The sequence below is a fragment of the Pteronotus mesoamericanus genome, unplaced genomic scaffold (genome assembly GCF_021234165.1).
Source record: "Pteronotus mesoamericanus isolate MK-2021 breed Mesoamerican mustached bat unplaced genomic scaffold, CSHL_Meso_final contig_73, whole genome shotgun sequence".
In the NCBI taxonomy this organism is placed as follows: domain Eukaryota; kingdom Metazoa; phylum Chordata; class Mammalia; order Chiroptera; family Mormoopidae; genus Pteronotus; species Pteronotus mesoamericanus.
Window position 1 is genome coordinate 17,709,369 of NW_026555245.1, and position 16,799 is coordinate 17,726,167.

At 42.3% G+C, this 16,799-nt stretch overlaps 1 protein-coding gene across 1 annotated transcript in view; it reads left to right on the top strand.

Annotated features, from left to right (window-relative positions):
- DMRT1 (doublesex and mab-3 related transcription factor 1) overlaps positions 1–16,799 on the top strand; it is a 97,913-nt gene that overhangs the window by 79,399 nt on the left and 1,715 nt on the right. The gene's annotated exons all lie outside the window — the stretch shown is intronic.

Genomic DNA, 16,799 nt, shown 5'->3' on the forward strand with positions numbered 1-16,799 from the left:
AAACAAGTTTCTGTATGTACAGTTAAAATAACTTTATTTTTGCTTAAATGAACAGAAGAACACTGCTGTTTTTATTTTCTCTGTAATTCCTTACAAGGTTTTTTTGTTTTTGTTTTTTTACCTATTTTAATCTTGGTGTGCATACTGTTTTGTGGTCTATTTTTCTCTCAATTTATTTAGTTTTACAGTTTGCCTTAAGAGCTAAAAACATACTATATGTCATTTTAAACCTTTTGCTATGAAATCACGTGCAGATACATGTTTCTGTAGAAATACATATTTTGCTTGGCATTTAAAATGGCGAACATATTGTTGCTCGAATATCTTTTTTTCAATCCAACAGTTGGTTTTAGAGATTTTTCATGTTAGTACATGAAGGTCTGCTTTATTCCTTTTAACTGATACATAGGGTTCCACAGTTTAGGTGGATCATAGTTTGCTAATTTCCTTATTTATTGAAAATCATGTTTTAAACAAGTGCTGCCGTTTTCTTGTACACATGTGCTGGTGTTTTACTGGGGAGATGCTAAGAAGGAGCATTTCAAAGAAAGTCTGCTATAGGTAATATTAAATACTGCCAAGTTAACCCCAAGAGTGAGCTTCACCTGTTTCCATTCCTACCAGCAATGTAGGGAAGTTCCACTTTTCACAAACTTTTGCTAACACGATATTACGAACATCTACATTTTTGTCAGTATGGAAGGTGCCCTTGTCTGGCATCTGGGCAGTGCCTAAAACACCAGGTGACTAGACCATTTTGTCCACCACTGTTTCCTTCTCTCCCTGCAAGAAAAGTCCAAGAGTGGGGTCACAGGTCGCAAGGTAAGGCCCTCCAGCATAGTCCATCTCTGCCTAACAGTCCGCTTGCTCTGAATCTCAATCAATCTCCACATAAAAACACCAGCTCTTACACAAGCTGAGGTGCTTGTAAAGACCCTACTGATTTTCATCTCTTATAGCTTAAAAATCTTTCTCACTACCAAAGAATCTTACCTAATAAAAGAGAGCCTCCAAAATAGAAAGGAGAAGGTGACTCCAACTGCTTTCTTGTTGACATAATGTGGGGACAACTCTGTTTTCAATGAGGCTAAAAATGTGCTGTCTTCTTTATAGGAAAGGCTAGGGACATGTCCTCTCTGTGCTAAGGGGTGTATACATTCAGGTCTGCAAGGTACACTGGACGGTAGCTGAGATTCACACAGAGAGCTGTGACCGACGTTCTGCCAAGAACTAGGTTCATGGACTGAGCCAATCAAGACACTGAAGAACCACTAGTGTTGGGAAATGCATTGTGAAAAGTTAGCTCTTGATCTGATTTCCACCAGGTATTCATAATATGATCAGCATTTGACTCTGGGGCAGAGGTGCTCACATGTCACCTGAAGCCACTTTTGCACAGCAACACAAAGACAGAGGAATTGAATCTCCTCCTGTGCAGCTGAATCACAGTTATTGGAAAGAGCTTAGTCCATTATTGACAGAAAACATTAATGTCTCTATTAGGAAAGAAAAGAGGTTAATTTCTTGCTTTGGAAGTAATCACTTGATGCTAAATTACCCAGCTCTGTTTTGTCCTCAATTAATTCTGACTTTGAGCAGGCACTTAAACCTTTAGAGCTTAAAAGAAATGGAGATTTGAGAAATTGTAAATACACAAAAAATTGTATTTCTGGGAGAGAAGTTACAAGTCATTGAGCTCAACCCCCTCATATTATAGATGTGGAAACTGAGGCCCCTAACATGACTTGCCCAAGAGACAGGGTAATCTTGAAAACAAATACCATATGAACCCATGAGTTTATTATTATACTGGCACTGTTTCCTGACACTCTGGTTTTAGATTTGAGCATGAACTGGACTCTGTGTTAGCCTCATTGATTGAATGGCCCTGGTCAGGCACCATGGCATTTCTGTTAGATGTATCAGGATCCCTTGATACTGATGACCGTGAGGTGCTGGAGCCTGCTGGGGTGAATTGGTTCATTTTTCATTGTCTCCATCCTGACTTCATGGAAGGTCACATGAGGTGGGCTAGGGTAATTACTTATCTGCTATGAAAACTCACCTGTATGGATTTGCCCAGAACTTGGCCCTCTTGTGCCTCTTGGGGAGCACGAGGCTGAGCTGAGGCCAGCAGGGTGGTCCCACTGTGAGGTCCACCCACCTCCTGCTGGCCCTGTCCATGCTGACCTCTCTCCTTCCTCTGTCAGATGCGTACTTTGATGAACAGTACAAGTCATCATCTTAAATCTGATGAAGGGAAAAGCAAAGCTTTTACATTACAAAGGGGCTTTTGTCCCCCTTTCCTCCTTTCTCCCCGGGCACATGGAACTCAGAAAAATGAGATCTCTTGAATACTCTTTTTTGACACCTTGGTGTCTGGCAGCTTTCAAGTTCCCAGACACTATGGTCCTGTTTCACACTCCGCTGCTGGGTGCTCAGGAGCCTTGGTAGAAGTCAGCATCTGCTCCAGGGCCCGGGCAACCCTGCCGCTGGCCCTGGGCTTTGGTGCGGCCTGTCTGGTAGGCAGAGCTGGACTGTGCTGGAGGGGGCTTTCCTTGCGACCTCTGCCTCCACTCTTAGACTTTTCTCCCCTCTGTGCTCTGCTCTTTTGGGGCTCAGAGGTCTCTGCAAAGAAGGTGCTTTTGAAGAGACTACAGGGTTCTCCCAAGTGACTCAATTTATCTTCTGAAACATGGAGAACCTGGTAGGTGGTAACCAGATAAGTTACTCGCAACCCTTCATGCCACTGAATCGCACGATGGACCTCTGACGTCTCTTCTGCTTGGAAAGTAGATTTTAAAGATGTGGGAATTGGGGTCCCTTGGGTAGCCACTTCCCTGGATTTGTTTTCAGAAGGCGAATGCACAACTCAGGTGCTTGTACATCAGAGTCCCCCCACCCCCACCCCCAGCAAAATCATGGCTTTCTGGAGAGGAACTCTGGCAGGAACTCTGTGAATGTGCAGAAGAGCAGAGCTCATGGCAGAGGACTCCCTAGGTGGTATCAGAAGGCGGCAGGGAATCAGACCAGCAAACACGTGGTAATGTGCTGTGGCCTGGGGCGGACAGCCCCAGGCGCGAGTCCTGAGTATGCATTCTGACACTCAGCACTTGGGTGACCTTAGGTGTTAATGACCCTCTCTATGCCTCAATTTTAAAAAATCTGTCAAATGAGGATATTAGTACCAGTTTCCCCAAAGGGTTTATGTGAACATGATAAATACAAGGCCTGGAACATGGTAAGAGCTCAATGAATGATAATGATTATTATTAATAATTATACTAATAAATAATGTGGGCTGAACCTCATTTCACAAGCTTTGCTGACCTAAGTCAGCACTTATCAGCTGCTGCCTGAGGCCAGTAGTCTCTTCCTAGGATTCCCGTTTCATCTCCCCAGTGCCCGCCAACCTGCGCTCATTACGGGGAAGCAGTTCACTCCTCCAGCCCAGAGAAGAGAGCTGTGCGTCGGCAGCGGCCTCTGTTCTGCGATTTCCTTTCACCCTTACTTTCTGTCTTTTATATCACTTTCTGTTACTATGAAATAATACATGTGTATTACAGCAAATTAAATCCTGTATTATTTGAGTTTGTTTTGACATAGTGGCTCTAAATACTTTTTAAATAAACAGATGACCTTGGTTTAGCATTGTAAAATATTTCCCCTTTTAACTACCAAACACATCTGTTAGCTAATGCTAATACTTGTATCTTTTCCTTTTCTTTCAATTTTATCTGGCTTAGTGTTAAAACTAGCAGAATTTCCTAACAAAAATAATTAAAAGTTCATTTTATTCAGCACTCTGACAAATACTTTATTAGAACCCTGGAGCTCCATTGAAACACTAGAGAACATGAGAGTTTCCATTAGTGGAAAATAATTGTCTTGTAATTTCTCTTCTTTACATACCGGTTTTCTAGTTAGCCATAGGATGACATTCTGATAAGATTCTGGAAGGCAGCATGAAAGGGAAGCTGATTATCAACTTGAGACTCACTAGTCAGTTCTTAGAATGGCTGTGGTTCCATTCTAAGGTGGGAACGCAGACCGGGCATGGGCCAGAACCTCACTCAGCCAGAATGCCTCTCTTCTGTAAATTATGAAAACCTGATGTAGTAAAAGTGAAACTCGAGGCTTTACCTCCTTAACAGCAGTGCATTCTGTATACTGAGTGGTATCAGCAATATTTTATTGCCCTGCCTCCAAAGATGACCTCTCTGCAGTGTCCAGAAGCATTTTTTTTTTTTTTTTTTAATAACAAGAGGGTTAGAGCACGAAGCCTGCATTTACTACTTGGGTGAATTAGATTAATTGGGTGTTTCACCAAGAACTTTAAGTAGTTACTGTGAAAGGACAGAATTGTCTCTGGAGTGAGTTGAGGGGAGGGTAAGGTGTAATTTGGCAAAGGGGAGAGCAGGGGAGAGGACCAGGGAATGCAGAACGCAGAGTACTCAAGAACAGAAAAGACGTGCAAGGAGATGAGGGTGATGTAAAGGGTCAGGCAGCTAGGATTAAGGAAGAGTGTCACCTTTCTCCTGATTTTGGTTCAGACGGCCCCTGGTGCCCATTGGAAGCACCTGCTGTTTGCTCCCTGTGGAAAGGGGGACAGGCAAAGGAAGAAACTAGTGTTGGTGGAATGCTTGGTGGATTTCTTTTTTTATTACAACAACCTTTAACGTTGTGTTCCATTGATGGACAAGGAATTGAGGTTCAGAACTGTTAAAGTATTGCGCACAGTCACATCAGCAGTGACTCAGCTGGAACCTGGTCCCAGGTGTCCCTGGTGTTTTTCTTGTAAGAACAGAGCCTTGTGTTATTCACGGCTGTATTCCCTTTACCTACAACAGTGCTGGGCACCGAACAGATGCTCAATAAATATTCCATAAGTTAAGTCACCAGCTAGCACCACACTGCCTTCTTTCATGCTTAAGAAGAGCTTTAGCTAGTTCTGGATTAAAACATAAAGAGGACCAGCAGCAGGCATCATGTTCCTAAGAGGTCTCTTCCAGTCACACCTCATCTATAAAAGAAAGTGCTCTGAGGTTTATGTTTTAAAACTTACGGTATAATCAAAAGCCCTGACAGTGCATAAACTTGACAACTTAGGCAATTTAAGTAACATTTCTGATCCCCAGGAAGCTTGCAGATGACTGGAAAGCATTTCCACATGTAAACTGGTCACTTTTGAGATGATCCCTTCTGAAATTAGCAGATTACTTAAGCTTGAATGAGGGGGGGGCGGGGAGGGGGTCACCATTTGTTATTTGATTGCTCTTTGCTCTAAGTTTTGAGGGCAGCCAATAATGCAGTGACTGCTGGACTTTCACTCTTGTTTTCAAATTAAAGATTTAAGTACAATCTTCACTGAAGATGAACCAAGTGTGAAAATACCTGATCTACTTGGAATGTGGGATGAAGGGAGGAATGTGTGGGTTGGAGTCAGTGCCTGGGCATTTAAATATTTTCACCAGTAGCATTAAGGGTGAAATCAATTATATTGTGACCAAATGCTGGCCTGTTAGAGTCAATTAAATTTATTTCATCTTTCTTATTTTTTAAGATGAAGGGTTTTTCCTTTGTAGTTATTATAATAGACTATGAGCTTAAATCTCCAGGTTTTCTAAGGTTTGAAAGATACACATTTTTGAAATTTGTGGAGACCTGCTTAGTAGACTAATGCATGGTCATTTTGTATTAATGTTTCAGATGTGCTTGTGAAGAATGTGGATTCGCCTGTTGCTGGGGCTAGAGTTCTATATATGTCTGTTGAATAAAGCTTACTTACTGTGTTGTTCACATTTTCAGTCAATCATCAATCAATCAATGATTAAAAAAAAAACCTATCAGATAGGCCAAAACCTATCTGATAGTACCATAACATTACCTAATTTTTGTAAGGTCGTTTTAATGAGCTTCTTTTATAATTGAGGGGAGAAAAAGTCTGTGTACCTTTGTCTTCCAGTTTGTTTTTCTGGTATCTCTGTTAGTGCCCAGAGTAAGGTATGTCTGTTCAAGGATTGGGTTTAAGAATGGATCCATGCTGTCTCATTAACTTGCCATCATTGAGAAATGATCTGTTTCATAAAAAGGAGTTTTCCAAATAACAATTTTTCCTGCCATTGCCAGAGTTTCCTGCTCCCAACCTTTGATGACAGGATGTTTATAAATAGATTTTCTTCTTTGCCTTCAGGATGCTGAACCTTTCTTGAGGATTTGGGTTCACTGTCACATCTATTAGTTTTAGTTTTCCTCACCCCTTCCTTGAGGTGGGGCTGGCAGCTGTCATTTCTCTCTTGTTTCGATAGCTGTTTCTCCACCACTCCTCCTGCATACTCATCTATTATGCTGGTCATGAGAGGTTGCGTTCTAGGAAACAGATCAGCTGGCTTTGACTGGTGAAACTTATCTTTCATCCTACTACTACTACTACTACTACTACTACTACTACTACTACTACTTGTTGAGTGTTTACCAGGGGTAAAGCTTTTAACTGGTGACCACCAAAGTCTCAAAGACATACATGTGTCAAAGACATGTATGATGTGACCGTGTTCTCTGGGGGAGCTGTTTTATAATGGAAGATGATAGGAAGGTGAGAGTGATAGTGCCACAAAAAACGTATAGGCAAAATACTCAGCATGAGCGTTGGGGGTTCTGTTAGAGAGATCAGGAAGGCTTGGCTTTTGAGCTGGGTTTTGACTTGTGGAGAGTGGGGGGAACAGTGGGGCCGACATGAGCTCAGTGTCAGGGGCAGGGGACCTAGGTCTGTCCTAGAGTCAAGAGCAGGGGTGAGCTGGGGGCATGGTTTAAGTGGAGGGGAGAAGAGGGAAATCAGGGTGCTCCCCAAATGCCAGGCTAGTGAGTTTGGACATTTTCAGAAGCCACCAAAGGTTTTTATTTAGGAAAAATGTCCTGTTAGAGACATGCTTCTGGGAAAGTAACAGGTCACCGTGGATAAAGTGAAGCAGAGAAAGGAGACTGGATAGGGCAGCCGGATGCTAGCTGATTAAGTATGTGATAATGATGGTGGGAATTCAGGCTGGGGTGTGGTCGGAAAGAGGGGTGGGTGGAAGAGCTCTGTGAGTTCCCAAGGGCAGGACCGGGCAGCTGCTCAGATATGAGAGGGAGGGGGTGGGTGGAAGATAAAGCCTGAGCAAGCAGGTGAGGAGTGGTCATGCTCAGGACCCCAGAGAGGAGGGAGCAGCAGGTTTATTGTTGGAAGAGGAAATGGTGAGTTCAGATTTACGCACCATGAGTTTTACACCATAGGAGGTTCAGCCAGGTGGAGATGTTCCACAGATATTTAAAATACGGAGGTAGTTCTCAAGGCAAGAGATAAATTGTGAAGTCACTTGCAAGGAGACAGCATTTAAAGTTTATGTGACAAGAGAAGACCAAGTTGAGCAGTTTGGAGACAGTCTCTACTTAGGATGTGGTTGGAGGAGAGCTGGTCAGAGGGAGGGAGAGTCCAGGAGAGTGACAGGAAGACAGAAGGAAGAGGACATGGTCAGGTGTCCGGTGCTCCAGAGGGAAGGAGGAAATGCTGGAACAGGCTTCAGTGGTCAGCAGGCGGCGCGCGGTAGGGCTGGCTCTTCAGTTACATTGGGTAGGAATAAGTAGGTCAGCGTTGGGCAAGAGTGGGAAGATGTCGAGGACGGGATTCGTAGAAAAGGGTTAAAAACTCAATCCTGTATTTTATATCCTCTAGGATGGCCAGAAGTTTAAAAAGAAAGAAAGAAAGAAAGAAAGAAAGAAAAAAAACAACAGTGTTGCTGAGAATGTGGAGAAATTAGAATCCTTATACATTGCTGGTAGTAATGTAAACTGGTGTCATTGCATTAGAAAAATGTATAGCAATTCCTCAGAAACTTAAAAACAGAATTATATATGATCCAGCAATTCCACTTTCGGGTACATACTCCCAAAGAATTGAAAGCAGGAACAAAAATAGCTATTTGAACACTATTATTCATACCAACAGTGTTCAGAATAGCCAAAAGGGTGGGCACAACCCATATGTTCATTAATAAATGAGTGGGTAAATAAAATGTGTCATACGCATACAAGGGAATATTATTTGGCCATAAAAAGGAAAAAAAATTCTGCCACAGCTACAACATGGATGAACCTTGAAGGTTCATCCTAAATGCTAAATGTAATAAGCCAGTCATAAGAAGACAAATACTATGTGATTCCACTTACAGGAGGTGCCTGGAGCAGTGAGAGTCACAGAGAAAGTAGAAGGGTGGTTACCAGGGGCTGGGGAGGAGGGAATGTGGAATTATTGTTTAGCTGGTACAGAGTTTCAGTTTGGGAAGGTGAAAAAGGTCTGGTGATGGCAGGTGGTGTGGTGGTTGTACAACACTGTAAATATACTGTGTACTTAAAAATGGTTACAATGGTCAATTTTATGTTATGTGCATTTTACCATAATTTTAAAAATTAAAAACAGAAAACTAAATTCTGAAAGGAAACCATTTCTGACTAGTGGGAGCAAGAATTAAATAAAAATGTGTCTCCTCTTAAGTTTCCTTGATCCAGTTCAGAGCTGAGCTTCCCTGACCACCACCAGCCGGCCCCGTCCCGGAGCTTCTCGCCCAGAGACACCAAGGGTGTTTGTTCTGAGGAGCCCCCAAAGATAGGCTACCAGTTTGTGTGGCTTCCGATGGGATGCAGTTGGGAAGGGGGAAAGGAAAGTCCTTTTCTGGAAGGTAAACTAAAATACTTGTCAAAACATGAGGTCTTCTAATGAAACAATTTAAAAATATAAACCCCCGGCCGGGGCAGGTGTGGCCACATTCCCTGCATGCCTTATACCGCCCGCAGATTAACCTCTCAGGGTGGGCATCCTTCCTTGGGGGCTAACTGAACAGACAGCATTTTAGACCAAAAAGACATGTTTTAAGAAATACACTTATTAATTTTTAGTAGTTGCAATTTTATGGAAAGTGTTGAAATATTCTATTGGGAAAACATACAGTTTGTGCTATTATTTTCTTATGTCAGTTCACCCTTAACGAGGTATTCCGAAAGAGTGTATTCTTGCTCCTGTAATCTGAACTACCTTACCCATCCGTGGTGACTGTGTTGTATTTAGGTGTGTATAACTTGTGCAGCTGTGAGTAGGCATGTATTCTCCTGCCTGGAATGCCTGGAACTTTCTATTCTGATTGGTTTCATCTGGTATATATTTTATGTAAATGTGTCCTGGTGTTTGCTTCATTCTTCTGGACCAGGGAAAAATATTAATAATTTCTAGTCTTAAATTTCCTGTAATGTTAGTTTGAAAGAAAGAGAAGAAAAAGTTGGCATGGTATGATAGCCAGTGCTGGTAGAGTTCTGTATTTGCTTTTTGCAGAAGGCAGAGTCTCCTGGTACTTAGGATAAAATAATTTACCTGACAGTCCTCTACCTGCTGCTAGCATATCATTTCCAATATTAAATGCAAATATTATACAAATTCTACTTAAGAAATGGCTTATGAAATTTCTCTTATATCCATTTAATTGCAAAGTCTCAGAATATTTTTAAAGGACTTCTTAAAAACCATATTGCTAAAGTAGCACATCTCACACGTTTTGTTAAATGGTGTATTTTATCGAAGATGATGTAATTCCAAAGTGAAAGGCTGGTGGATTAGACAGAAACCAGGCTCATTCTGGGACCCAGGTTAGAGGCACTATTCACTGTCCTGGTAGCCGGCTGTCCTGGCAGTGGTGTTGACTCCAAAACTTCAGTCTTTTTTCTCAGCCTTAACAAGATGCCCATCAGGCTGAGCATGATTTTTTCTTCCCAGTGTGAGGAAACTGCAAGGCTACTTTAAAATTTTTTCTTGTTGCAAAATACCTGGACAGGGCCAGCCTAGTTTCTAGGATGGCAAATGCCACAGCTCACTCTATGGGTTTGATTCCCCTTGTATCTAAGAAAACAGCTTTCCCAGAATCAAAGGAGAATTCTATTCCAGAAACAACTCATAAAGCATCTTCTTCTACTTTAGTTTCTGAGATGATCACATTGGTATTTAAACTCTGTCTTCAAATGCCATTGTTCCTGTGACCATGCACTTGGCGCTGAACTTGGATTTGAGCCCTTATTTGCATTGCAGAGTCTCCAAGGAACATGGTCCTTCATGCTCAGTCAGAGCTGGGCTGAGATGCTGGTTTCACCTCTCATCCCAGGGTGTGTATGATGCATCTTTTCTCTTTGCCTTGGCACCCAGCCTCTGCTTCGAGTTCCTGTGCAGTACAGACGGAATTAAATTAAACTCTTGTGCTTTAAAAATCCTCAAATCTGGTTTTAGACTTGGGTTCTCTTGGCTAATGTGTGTGTGTGGTCAGCCTTGTTTTGTGGTTGTGTCATGTCTTGCGAAGACTAAATTCCATGGTCATTCTCACTCATGCATCCATTTTTAAACCCCTACCACGTGCACTATTCTGTGCTAGCCAGTGCGTGGTAGATATTCTCAGGTCAATAGCAATTTGCCAGATATTTGTTTTTTACCTTATAGACTTTTATTTCTGCCATGAGGTGTTTCTCATGGCTTTCTGTCCCAGCCTAGTTCAGCCAATTCTTCTTGCCTCTTGGCCCAGGCTCAGGAAGTGTTATATGTAACTGAAGTCCTGTGCATGATGCTGTAAAAAGCACAAAATAACAGGCTTGTGTGTCAGTTTGGAATTCATCTTAACTTTCAGTCTTTGGGTATATAAAGAAAGGAATAAAATAAAAGTCTCCTTTCCCTGAACATCAGAACTGAAACTTGTTTGAGAACATTCAGGGATATTTGAGCTGTACTGTCACTAAAAATCTTCCCCCCACCTCTTCCAGCCAGTGCTCAATAGAAATCTTACTCATTTCTTGGTCTGGTCTTAGCAGAATACAGATACTAACTCACTCCTTCCTAGAGAAGGGCCAGGGGAGGGGTCAAAGAATATCATGACTGACACATATATAGAGCCTTCAAATTGTCATATATCATCTCCTTGATCCTAAAAATCAACTTTGTGAGATACACAATTATGGTTCTCTCCTTACAATGGAAGAAACTGAGACTCGGACGTGTTTATTGAGGTGCTAGTATCTGATGACAGACCTCGTGGTCTTTCCACACTAATTGCTGCTGTTCAGAACTGGGCTCAGCCCAACATAATAAACCCTCCAAAGCAAGCAGAGCCCTGCCAGGAGCAAGACCCCTCACCCCGACCCAGCCCACCTGCCCTCATCAGTGCACTCACATGATGGGAAACTGGTCTGCCTCTTCAGAGGTAAGAAGCTGGACCAGGAGCAGCAGCTGCTTTCTGACTGCTGCCACCTCAAGCACTTGGCAGCCATGCAGTGGGGCAGCAGCAGGTGTAGCGGAGGACAGCGAAGAGGAGGATAGAGGCTGGGAAGCGATGTAGAATAGCCTAATGCGGACAGCATCCAGTGCCGCCAAGGTGCTGGGTGACCAGATGGTAAAGTTGTGCCTGACTGTGGGCTTTTCGGCGGCATCGGGCTTAGTGGGGCCCTGACACTCTGTATAGAACCATCCTAAGTGCTCGGCTCTGTCCCTATTTTACAGATGAAGAAACCAAGGCATGGAGAGGTTAAGGGACTTGTCCACGATCTTCAGGTAGTAAGAGATGGTCCATACCCAAAGCCCAGAGACCTAATCCTAGCTCTGCTCGGTTGTATTTTCGTGGAGTTTCTGCCACCCTGGCGAGCCTCATTCAGCAAGGCCCCAGGTACCCGGTTACTGCAGATTACAAACCATGAGCCTCTTCCTCTCTGCGATATTGAAGCCTATGCCCAGTACTTGCCAGAGTTCCCAACTCTTAGGACAAACTTAGGCTCCGAATGAGAGATTCTTCCTGCTTCCAAATACTGCTCTCTGAAAGGATGTTTGCTAGATCACTGGATAATAATACTAGCATGTCCACAGGCAGTCTGTTTGATTTAGATTTGGCATCAGACGTCTTATAACCCTACCCTCAAAAAATGAAAAAGCAGAGTGTCAGTAACAAGGAATCTGTTGTCAAGTGAGGAAGAGGTGGTTTTGCCTTTTGGATATGACAGTCTGACTATTGCGTAGGTCCAAAATGACTATTGTGTATTGTGTATTCCTGGTTGTTTGCTCTCAAAAAGGTATGTGCTTTGAATAGAGTTCGTACTAAATGCTGGTTGGATTCTGGCAGCTTCAGAAGAAAGAGTTGCCTAAGTTTAAGACATTGAAACTTGGAATGTAGATAAAAGAAGTAAGGAAACTAATATGTACTCAGTAATTATCGCAATGATTTGTTATTAGCCTCATTTCAACGATGGGGAAACTGAGACTCAGAATGCTTACGGCCATCGCCCAGGTAGTAGAGGGCATTTCTTCCCAGTCTGTCTCGAAGTTATTTCACTGAAGAGGTTTCACTGAAGAGGAAAAAAGAGGAGAGTTAGTTAAAATGAGGAGTGTTACCTCAGGATGTTGTTAGCAGAGAGGAGTAAAAGCCACACACTATGTTTAGATTCAAAACTGAGTCTGTTTTCATTAAAACAGTGCATTAGAGAAGATTTGAATGTTTGGATTGTGTGTATCATCAAATGCTTCCTCCCTGGGTGAGACAAGTCAGTTGAGCAAATAATCAGCTAACCCCTCACACACAGACACTTGTTCACTTTGGAAAGGGTTCAGGAAGAAGTGAGTGAGGAAAGTCTCCACAGCTGCCGGTGAGTTTGGGGGTGAGGGAGCAGCCAGGGGCATCACCACCACTGGGCAGGAGGCATTTTGGGAGGTGAGGACTGAGGGTGTGCGACCCCGTCAGGGTGGGGCTGCTGTCAGGCAGTGCTTGTTCAGTGGGTTTTCTGTGAGACTCCCATTTGTTTTGGTGACCCCACCCTGGTGAAATGAACGAGGAATTTGAGGCTCTGGCAGCTGCAATGCCGGGAGGGTCTGCTGTGCAAGGGGTGGGCACAGGAGTGGAGGAGGGAGGTTTGGCCCAGGATGATTCTGCCTGGGTCCTGGGTGGAGTGGAAGGCTGAACGTGTCCCTTCTCTTGTCCCTTTGTGTGTACTGCATTGAAACAAACAGGAGATTCTCCCCTTTGTGTTGAACTCTGCAGGGTAAGGGAGTAGGTTTTAGAGTGTTATCCCTTAGTTTCTCAAGCAGTAGGAAAGCTGGTCTGCAGCCACGGCTGTGCCAGGCTGTGATCCCAGGTCCCCAGACTCTGATGCGCTACAAAAGGCACTTGACGGACTTCTGTTTATTTTGAGAATTAAGAAGTTGTTCTTAACGGGTGAAGGGGGTCAAAAGGTTTGTTTGTTTGTTTGTTTTTAATGTTCCAGTACTACTTTGTGAACTGTGTATACATGTTATACAAGAAATTTGGAGGGAAAGAGGTGCTGTTGATAATGCATAAATATGTACTTTCTTTTATAAGCTCACTTTTTAAAATGGTAATTCCCAGAGCTTACCAAGGTACAATAGTTACATCAAGGAAGAAGAACTGATACCTTATCTTATTCCATTTACAGGAACTTGGGTTTACTGCGGCTTGGCCCCTTCTCTATACAATATGCAAAGTGCAGAGCTGGCCCCTCTCAAATTGGTCTTAGATTGGAACTGACAATTAAGATACATTTCCAAGGAAAGCATAGTCCTAAACAATCCATCTCTTGTCACTGCTCTTTAATTACACTTAGGTGGAAAAAAAACACATTTAATTGTTTCAAAGATTATTTTTTTAGTAAATATATAGTAAGTGGGGAAGATTTTAAAAAGGGGGGCTATTTTTTTCTCAGCTTGTGGTTTCTAATTACATCAGTTACAGCTTAGCCTTCCTCTTAACTAGAGTGCAGGCATGAACTGGAAAAGAATGAGCTAATCCATGATAGATCAGGTTGAATAAAGATCTCCATTCATATCTTTAGCTTTTATCCCTTGTTCTGAGTGCCAAGAATTAATGCTGTTTGAAAGTGCAAACTGAACCTGCCAAGCTTTGGACAGCTAAGATAATCCTAATTATTTTGAATGTTAGTGAGAAGGGCCGCAGTTCCACTCTGGAAAAGAGTTCTGTTGTGAAACATTAAATATCTGCTAAGTGGTATTGATTGGACATGATTTTATTTCCAAACACTATGGTTATCATGAAGCAGAAGAATTTGTTGTTTAAGAAATATTCATCAGCTTTTCATCAGATTCTTAGGCCTGTAAACTCCAGGAAATCAAAGAGGCCAACACTTTTTTTCTTTTCCTGTCAGCATCTAGGTGAAGAGTTGCTAACAGTTGAAGAATACCATTTGCGTTTTTATTTTTAAATGGTTTCTTAGTGAGAGTTTAATAGTATTTAACATACAGGCGAAGAAATTTTTTTTTTCCTCAAGCATGAATATCCTGTTCTCTCACATCACTGGAAGAGAATTATTCGTTCCAGTCCATTGACTTCCAACAAATCATTCAAGTTAAAAGTCAGGGGTCTTTGCAATGTCAAAAGATTTAGCAGTTAGAGTGGTTTTTGTTTTGTTTTTCAGAGAGGTGGGGCTTTTTGGCAGTACACAATATTTTCCAAAAAGAATACTGATGGTTTAGATGGTATCGCTGAAATTATCTTAAGGTTTTTTCCCCAACATTCTTGGTAAGAGTGATTATGTGTAAGGTTTTTTGTTTGTTTTTAAATAATAGTAAAGACCCTTTAGCTTCTGTAGACAAATAGGCTACTTGAGAGAAAACAGATACTGGGCTTGCTGGTTCAAACAAGGGTCAGCCTCAGAGGTTTACCCACCTTTCATTGTAACATAAAAAAGATCAGATGGGCAGGGTTTCCTCACCCCCCCACCCCCGTCCCACCCCTTTTTCTTCCTTTTCAGTCTCTACTTTGGTCTCCAGAAGTCATTTCTTCCATTTCTGTAAATACTGGGAGTCTATTGGTGATTACAGGGTAGCATAATCCTGAATTGTTCATTGCCTGTGAATGCTTCCTGCCCCCCAACCTCAAGGCGGCTACCCCACCCCCGCACCAGCGCACAGCACTAACATCTTCACTGATGCAGATAGTGGTGTGCTGAGCATCTTTGGGCCCATTATTCTTTCTTTCTTTGGGATTATTCCCCAAAGTGGAATTACCAGGTCAGAGGGTATGAACAGTTTTATGGTTCTTATTACATGTCACTAGATTGCTGTCCAGAAAGATTGAACCAATTTCTAGTGCTACCAGCAGCAGACCTTTACTTACAGTTCCCCTGACACTAGGCATTAGCATTTTCACAAAATAATTAAGAGAAGCCTTTTAAGTTGAAATTAGCCTTGCTCAGGGCTCATTAGGATCAACTTAAAAAGCAAAAAGTGTAATTTTGACTTTTGAATTTTTAATTGGTATAACATGATTTACAATGATCAATTATTGCTCTTCCCCTCCCCAACAAAGTGTAATGAAGCTGCATTAAAATGGAGAGGGTACCTTTAAGGATGGTAATAAAAGAGATTTTGGACATTACTTACTAAGATAAACACTTGTGAAATCTTTAATGTACTTGGATCTACTTTTATGAGGTATTACACAGAATGAGTTCAACAGATACTATCCCTAATTTCAACAGTCCATTATTCAAAGGCTGCTAAGCCTTGAACAGAAGTAAAATAACATGGATTAAAATTTTGTGTGGAGAAATGCTTTAAAATATACAGGTATATTTCAAAACAGGTTGAGTTCATTTATTTGCATCTTCTCTGTGGTGCCGTCATGCATTAAGTGTGCTCAGAGCGGCCCTAGTCTGTGAGGTGACACAAACTGCATGTCCTTGTAGCCCCAGGTCATGGGAGTACTTTCCAAGTAAATATCCACAAGGCAAGAGGAAGCCAAAGGGGGGTCTAGCCCCAAATTCCTTTCTTTTTCAGAATTCCCACATCTCCCTTTTGTAGCCCCAGATCCTTTCAACAGGGCGTGGGAGGTGAGTGCCTGGGGTGACGGGCCTCTCCTAGATCAGCTGCTGACTGAAGGCAGAGGCCAGCCCAGGGTTCGGAACATCCGGAACATCCGGAGAACACTTACCTATTCCTTTATAGCCTCTGTCTTAGTCTGACAAGCGTCCGTTGTTTCGCCTCCTTAAAATCACACGCAGATTAGGAAGGTTCAGTGGGCCAGTGACTGAATGTGGCCCCCAAGGTTGGGATGGTGCAGGGCCTAGAGCAAGCTGAAGGGTGCCGGGTTGGGCTCACCAGTGCCACGCTGCCCTTGGCAGCTTCCACAGGGTCCGTATGTAAAATGGAGGAAGTCATTCTCCCAGTGAATGGTTTGAGGATTAAATATCTCACCCAAGTATGTGGCATACAGGAAGTAGTCAGGAAATGTTCATCCTCTTCGCATGGCCTCTTTACAGAACTCTGTCCCTGTTTTGAGATGGGGATGGAGTTTGGCAGATGAAGTCTTAGACTCTTGCTAACTCTTAGTAGGCTCCCCAGATCTCTATATAGTAGCAAGATACCAGAGCAAAGTCTATCACCACTGGAAAACACTTGTATATTTGTGTATATATATATGCAACATCATTGCGCATGTACCACAATTCATAATTTATCTTAGATTTGCTGGGAATTTTAAATCCATATAACAATTCAAACTTAGTAAGAAGCTTTTATGAACTACAATAAAATGAAGCCTTCAAAATTCATAGATTTCCTGTTTTTTAGGTTGCTACTTTACTTATATATGTGTATCTATGTATATATATTATATATACATATATATATGCACATGCACCCTTATTGGCATTTATAAAATAATACTATTTAATGGCTCTTTCTTACCCAAAAAAAAGGTTACAAACTATTACCCTTGCAT